We start from the raw sequence: 8,238 nt of genomic DNA on the forward strand, positions 1-8,238 counted from the left end.
GGGAAAACTGAGAACTAGTGAGGCCACAAGCAAAGAGGGAGGAGAGCCAGAGTGCAGGCACTCTGGGTGCAGCTGGACCTTCTCCTGGTCACCACTGCGGCACCTGTCACCTTCCTTCCTGACTGGGTCCCCACTTCTGCCTTCCCAACAGCTCTGGGTGCTGCCTGAGGCTGGGGATCTGTCTGTCCTGCTCATCAACATGTCCTGGGAGCCCTAGTGGCTCAGCTGCTCTCTCCTGTTCTCTCAGAACCAGCCCTCATTCCGGAGCTGCATGAGGTTGCCCAAAGAGAAAGAGGTGACACTGGCACTTGAACCCAGGCCTCTGTTTCAAGCCCAACCCTCCTTCCTCATCACAGCTCTACACTCACGATGCCCACAAAAGACGGCCTATTTCCATCATGGGTCAACTGACTTCCAAAGACCTTTGCCTCTAGGGAGGGACATTTGGAGGTGAGGGTCCCGAGCATCTCAGAAGTGGAAGAGGCCTCAGATATGACCTGGACCAACCTCCCTGGCTTCTGTCTAGGTCACCCAAAGAGTGCCAGGGTCTTGGGGTCCCCGGCCCAGGAGGACGTGAGGTTCTCATGCATGCCCAGATCCTGGGTTTCTCTGCCAGTCCCGCCTGGAGGTCACGAACCTGGCTGAGCATGGCCACGGCTCTGTTGCTCTGATGTTCTCCTCTTCTGGGTCACTCTGCTGCAGCCTCTGCTTCTCCAGGACTTCGTAAAAAGCCTGGAGGAACTCCTCAGGGTCAGCGGTCCTCGGCCCCCTGGCCAGGATGCGCCTCGGTTCCTCCTCCTGAGCCAGCGTGAGCTTTTCCGCCCTCTCGGCCTGGTGAACCAGGGAGGCCTGGACCAGGTCTTCACCTCGCTGGACTAAGCCTTGGCGGACGTGCTCGGCCTCCTCCCTGAAGGGCTTGTGCTGCTGGGCCAGCAGCTCCTCCTTGTGCCACCCGGAGAGCTGCCCTCGAGGGTCAGCAGCTCCAGGCCGCGGGAGATGCGGCCAGTCAGCACATGGTCTCCTCCTGGATTTGCAGCTTCAGGAACTCAGTGGTTTTGCCATGTGCGCCCACCCCACTGTTCTCTCCAGGGTGTCCAGAGCCTGCAAGTCCTGGGAATCACGAGGAAGCCCTCTGGCTGCCATCATTCTTTCTGTGGGAGTCGTCAGGAGCTGGCGGGCTTTGATGTGGAACACTTCAACTGGTCCACATCAAAGTGCTGGATGTTTTCCATCTGTTTCCAGAAAGCTTCCATGTTATCTATTAGCTGCTCAGAATATTCGTGCTCTTTCTTTTCTACGTCTGCCAGGGCAATGTATTCAGTCACCAGCACCCAACGTCTCCGTGTTTCAGAGTCTGACCTGAAGTCTCTTCTCCAATTCCTCCAAATTATTTTCTTGTTTTGAAAGAATCCTCTGGTGTAATTCATCATCAGACTTCTTTATAGGCAGAAGATCAAAGAGGCACATTTAAAAATTCTGCATAAGCGTCAGGTGCTTCTCCTGCCTGAGCGCGGCGTCCAGATGCAGCACATCTCTCAAGTGAAGGTTGGAGATGCGCAAGCGAAGGTACACACTCTCGCAGGTCACTGCCTCAGGGAAGCTGCTCGCCCAGAGGAAGGTGCGGCCGAGGAGCTGGTCGTGCTGGCAGCTGAGTGGATGCTGGACGAGGAGCTGCAGTCTTCCTTCTCCGCCTGGCTCAGGCTCCCCAGGCTGCTGGAAGGGGACACCACCACCGGCTGGTTCGGCAAGACCACCGGCTTTTAAGTGTTCCTGGAGAGGTGGGTTGGAGGAACTGTCGGCCAGAGGCTGGGACTTCTGATGGGATAGATGGACAACTTTTGCCTTCAGTGCAAACGCTGTGATATTGCCATTGAAAGATGGCTCACATCCGTCCAGAGCCTCCTGTCCCTGGACGTGGGCTCTTCTCTCTTCCTCCTCCGGAATAGGGAGCTGGTTTCCAACCGGGTCTGTGCGTGAGACTCCAGATTCTTGAGCAGGCTCTGAGTGTTGTCTTTCTGATGTGGTGGCCGCGGGCAGGCCGCGGGGCAGCAGAGCCAGAGGCTGAGGCCGAGGCCGGGGTCCAAAGCAGCGCCCAGCAGCATGGCGGGGACCAGTAGGGCGGGCCATTGGGGGCCTCAGGCGGCCGGCCCGCTGCATCCCGCGCATTGCCCGGTGCACTGCCCCTGCCAGGTCGTCAGTGCGGGACTTGGTCCTGGTGGGGCCAGGGGCGCAGGGGTGCGCTCTGCCGACCTTTCCGGCCAGTGCAGCCTCCCTTCCTCCTGCTCCTCCCCCTGGATTGCATTTCTATGCACTCACAGCAAACTATCAGAATCAGATACAAAGTAAACAACCCACTGCCAAAGACCTTAACAAAAATAAAATAACTAGGAATATGTCGTCGAACCCAGGAGGTGAAATAACTGTACTCAGAAAACTTGAACACACTGATGAAAGAAATTTAAGACAACAGAAACAATGGAAACATACACTGTGCTTGTGGAGTCATACTGCTAAAGGGATTCCACACCCTAAACCAATCTGGAGATTTGATGTCATTCCTATCAAAATACCAACGGAATTTTTCAAAGAGCCAGACAATAATCTAAAATGTGTATGGAAACACAAAGGAGCCTAAATAATTAGCACAACTAAGAAAGAAGCACAGATCTGGACATATCATGCTCCGAGATATCAAACTGTAGTGCAAGCCTATATTCACCAAGACAGTATGGTATTGGCACAAAAGGGACACAGGTAAGTCCATGGGACAGAATTAAGAACCCAGAAATAAGCCCACGCCTGTGTGGTCAATGCCACTATGAGAAAGGAGGTGAGAATATACAAAGGGGAAGAGACAACCTCTTCCCTAAGTGGTGTGGGGAAACCCGCACAGCTACCTGCCCAGGAGTCAGATTGGCATCCTTCCTTGCACAGTCTACAAAAACAGCCTGAAAATAAATTAAATTCTTCAATGTAAGACCTGAAGCCAGAGAACTCCTAGAAGAAAGTGTAGGCAGCACACGCTTTCACACTGGTCTTAATGATATGTTTTTTGGATCTGTCTCCTCAAGCAAGGGAAACAAAAACTAAAGAGGCCAATGGGACTCCATCCAACTGAAAAAGCTTCTCAACAGCAAAGAAAACCATTCACATAACTAAAAGGCAGCCTAATGGACATGAGAAAATATTTGTAAACAATACATCTAACAAGGGGTTCATATCCAAAACAGACCAAGAACTCACACAACTCAACCACCCAAAACAAAACCCCAATTTAATCGTTGGCAGAAGGCCAAGCATTTTTTCCACAGAATATACACAGAGTAGCCACAAACATGTGAAACAGTCCACATCACCTATCGTCAGGGGAATGCAAACCAAAACAGCAATGATATTATCCCCTCACACCTGAAAGAATGGCTATCATTCAAAGGACAACAAACAAGGCGAGGATGTGGAGAGAAAGGAACCCTCGTGCACTTCTGTTGGGAACATTCATGGGCGCAGCCACTGTGGAAAACAGCACGAATGTGCCTCAGAAAATTAAAAACAGAGCTGCCATGTGAGGCAGGGATTACACCTGGGGGTATCATTCTGAAGGAAACAAAAAATTGTTCATGGCAGCTTTACTGACAACGATACAGAAGACACCAAAGTGTTCATTGATTGATGAATGGATAAATAAGGTTTCATACACACACACACACACACACACACACACACACACACACACACACACACACAGAATGTACTATGACTCAGCCATAAAAGAGAATGAAATCTTGTGACATGAGCAGACCTAGATGGTATTATGCTAAGTGAGATATGTCAGACAGAGAAAGAGAAATGTCCTGTGATGTCACTTTTATGTAGAATCTACAAAACAAAACAAATGAATGAACACAGCAAAACAGACGTGGACACACTGATCCCAGGAACACACTGCTGGTGGCCGGGGCGGGGGGCATGGGTACCATAGATGAGAAAGATTGAAAGGTACAAACTTCCAGTTATAAAACAAATGTCATGGGGTTGTGATGTTCATCATAGGGAATAGGTCCCATAATAGGGTCCATAATAACATTGTATGGCGGCCAATGGTAACTAGACTCACCTTGGAGATCATTTTGTCATGTACAGAAATGCTGAATCACTATGTTGTATATCAGAAGACTAATATAATATTTTCCATTAATTATGCATCAATTTTTTTAAAAAAAAAAGAAGAAAAAATAGTATCAAAAAAAGAAGAGTGTAGTGAAATAAAGAGATGTCAGATAAAATTCGCAAGGGTGCAAGCTGACAGGACAATGTCTGCTAAAGTTCCACTCTCAGGTGGCCGAGACAAACTGAGGACCTGAAGAGGAGCAGCCATCGGATACCACTGGAATGCTGGTGTCTTTGTTTAAATAGGCTTCATTATTTTATAAAGCAGTTTTGAGTTCACAGCAAAATTGGGTGGAGTACAGAGAGGTCCCATACCCCTCCTGCTCTGTTCTTGCTGCTCCCCACCCCACCCCACCATCCGCTGACACACACACAGGTGCTCAGAGCCTACTGCTCCCCAACAGCATTCTGTGTATTGGTCATGACTGATTAATCTGCATGAACACATCATGGCACCAGAGTCCAGGCCTTATGTCAGGTTTTCTCCTGGTGATGCACATTCTGTGGGTTCTGACAAATGTACCTCACCCCGAATGTGTCACATCGCATAGTTTCGCTGCCTTAAAAATCCTCTGTGCACGACCTGTTTATCACGCACCATCCCTCCATCCCACAGCAAGCCCCTGGCGTTGCACTGGTCCTTCCGTCCTTTCTGTGGTTTGCCTTTTCCCAAATGCCATGTGTAGCTGGTACCCTAAGTTATGCCATTTTTCCAGACTGGCTTCTCTCAGAGTGCTATGCATCCAAGGTGCCCCACCTGTCTCCCCGTGGCTCTGTGTGTCCTGCATTTCTTTTTGGTGCTGAAGAACGTTCTGTTGCATGGGTGTAGCCCAGTTTATGTGCCCATTCACCTCCTGAAGGACTTCTTGGTTGCTTCCAACTTCTGGCAGGTATGCATAAAGCTGCCCTAAATGTCCCGGTGCAGGTTTCTGTGTACACATAAACATTCAGCTCATCTGGGTCCATCCATACCAAGGATTGTATCGTGAGAATGTGTTTCATTTTCAAAGACCCAGCCCGTGTTCACAGAGTCTCTGAAGATGGCAGCTGAGAGCTTCTTGGCATCCTGAATAATCAAGCCAATGAAGGGGACAAATTTCAAAGATGCCAGCAAGAGAGATGTCACTGAGGCAAAACCGTCCCCCCGCCTGCTTAGAGTTGACAGCTGGTCTTGAGAGGTAAATGGACACAAGACAGATCCACAGGAGCGAAGCATACGCAGTTATTTAAGTTTCGCGTGACACAGGGTGCCCTGCTAAGGAAATGAAGAAACATCCAGAGAAGTGGAAAACGTAAGTGCTTTTCTATTGGGTTGAACACAGAGAGGCGACTGTGGGAAAGGAACTGCACTGTGTGCAGAGGCCGAGGAGGGTGAGAAGCAAGGTCTGTTTGAAGAGAATTCTCTCCTTCTCAAGTTTCTGCCCTGGACGGTAACAGTGTCACTCTCCTAGGAGGGGGAGAGTCTTCCAGGGGGGGCGGTTTGGGGGGGATATGCTGCCTCCTGTTTCCAGGAGGAAAGAGGAGAAAGCTCTGCGTGCCCTTCTTCACCTGCTGCTTCTCTGGGGATGGGGAGCTATTTGTCTTCTTTTTGCTGTCTTTTTTTAAGTAACTGAAGCTCGAAATTGTATTCTGGTTTCCTTCACTTCTAAGTCCGTTCCCAAGGTTTTCACTTCTGACAGGAGGAGGGACACATTTTTCTGACATAATGGGCCGGGCAGGCAGAGGAGGACAGGATGGGCGCAGGCCCATGCCTGTTCTTTTGTCATGTGCTGGGAAGACCGTTCTGCTCTTGCCACACAGCATCTAACTTCGTGAATGGTCTAGCAGGATATCTGCTGACAACAGGAAGAGCAGAGGTCAGAAGAACACAGAGAAGACTGGTGACAGGTGCTGGCGTCTGCTGAGCAGTGGTTTCATCACAGGCACATGCTCATCCCTGGTCTCTGGACCACCATGTTCACGGCCGCTTCGGTTTGCAGGTCATTCTGAATGCACGATGCTGCCATTGGCCCACTTCGAGGTACTGTCTCCGGCTCACTGAGCAGTGCCATCTGGCCAACACACGGTGGGGCTCATCCAGGGGTGGCATTGTGCCAGAGAAAGGCAGACGGCAGGATGTCCTTGAGCTTAAAGGATTTCTAAGACAGTGGCTCTCCGAGGCGGCTGAGGTAGAAGGGGACCAGCTGGGTACCTGTTTGCTTGCTTGTTGTGTATTGGGCGAGGGTGCTGTTTATTTTCCGGGTAAGGTGAAAGGACTCTCACTCTGCAAGTGGAAATGTCTGTACAAGGGGTCCAGCAGGATGGGAGGATGTGGATCAGTCCCTGTGCCAAGAAATCCTGAGACTCTAGTAGCTCAGGCTCAGGGCTTTCCTCAGAAATAGGCCGAGGAGTTGTCTTTGGTCACACAAAGCTAGCTGGCTCCTCGGTGGTCACAACCGAAGTTCTCCAGAATGAACTGAGTTGCAGGAACCAGCCTGTCTGCAGCCCTCAGCTCTTACCTCACAGCCCACAGGTGATAAACTGTTCATGGGAGAGACTTACTTTCTGCTTTAGGAAGACACAGAGGAGGTGGAAAGTGTCTCTGTCGCATGGGTCATTTCTTAAGTAACTTTGAATTCAGGAGCATTAAGGATGTTCACAATGCAGTTACCACCACTCTCTATTGTCAGTTCCATTCTTCAAAATAAAAGTCTGTATCAAAAGCACATGCTCCCCAGATTTGTAGATGCTGACAGGCATATGTAGAATAGATAAACAAGATTATACTGTATGGCATAGAGAAATATATACAAGATCCTGTGGTAGTTCATGGTGAAAAAGAATGTGACAATGAATGTATGTATGTTCATGTATAACTGAAAAATTGTGCTCCACACTGGAAATTGATACAACATTGTAAACTGACTATAAAACAATAAAATAAAATTTTAAAAAAAAGCACGTGCTCCCCATCCTCCCCAGCCCCTGATAACACCTAATCCTCTTCTCTGTGTTTGCCTCTCCTTGATGTTTCTTATCAATGAAATCATACAAAAGGTGGCTTTTTGTGCCTGCCCACATATTTTAAGCAGAGACTCATGATTTTTTTTGTTTTTACTTGGAAGAGATTTTTTTATTGGAAAGGGAAATCCAGACAGCTTAAAGGTGAAATGCACAAAATGAAGCTCTTTTAGTAACTATGTGCATAATACTGGAACAGAGGAGAACAAACCTGACTGCATATTGGCTCTGCTCCTTTAGTTTTGACCACTGTGCCCTGTTTTCCAGGCTCAAACTTGCTAGCTCTGCACCCTTTGGGAAACAATGTTGCCTTTACCCTGAAACAGACAGGAGAGCCTATTCTCAGGGCTCTGACCTTAAAGGATGTCAGCACTTCCACGCTTATGTAGAGCTGGCAAATTGCAAAGGAGAGAATAACCTTTGTTTTGTTGGAGATTTACAGGGACACCATGGCCTGACCCGAAAGGACGGCTGCAAGAATAAAGAACTCCTGCAACAAGAAGTTTACAACAATGAACCACACCCTCTCCCCTGTTTTTTGTATAAAAGGAGCCTGTATTCTGACTGGAGCAGGATGGTTCTCCAGGACATTAGTCGGCCATCCTCTTGGTCTGCGACTTTCCAAATAAAGTCACTATTCCTTGCCCCAGCGCCTCACCTCCCAATTTATTGGCCTGTCCTGCGGCGAGCAAAACAAGTTTGGACTCAGTAACAATATCAGGGGAGGCACTGCTGTTCTAAGTGTGACACCAGAGCCGGAAGACAGAAGAGATGCTTAGCTCTTCTCGTGGCAAAAGAAAATAAAAGCAAACAAAAGAACAAACAAAAGCCAAGAAAGACAACTGGAAAGGCAAACCACAACCTGGAAAAAGCGTTCCTCATGACCCGAGGTCAGAGAAAGGTTTCACAACCCTGTGGACCAAAGCTATTTCATACCCAGTGTTCTGAACAGAAACAGAGCAAACACAGGCAGTTCCAACAAGAGGCAGTGCAGGTGGCCCGTGCGTGTCAGAGATGCTCAACCCACAGGTGAGGATGCACGCAGATGTACACACTATGGAGACTGCACTG

General features: G+C 49.0%; 1 pseudogene; it reads right to left on the reverse strand.

Annotated features, from left to right (window-relative positions):
• Nucleotides 1–582: 582 nt before the first annotated feature.
• LOC105090794 (evC complex member EVC-like) lies at nucleotides 583–4,988 on the reverse strand (annotated as a pseudogene).
• Nucleotides 4,989–8,238: the final 3,250 nt, after the last annotated feature.

This window comes from Camelus dromedarius, chromosome 29 (assembly GCF_036321535.1).
Source record: "Camelus dromedarius isolate mCamDro1 chromosome 29, mCamDro1.pat, whole genome shotgun sequence".
In the NCBI taxonomy this organism is placed as follows: domain Eukaryota; kingdom Metazoa; phylum Chordata; class Mammalia; order Artiodactyla; family Camelidae; genus Camelus; species Camelus dromedarius.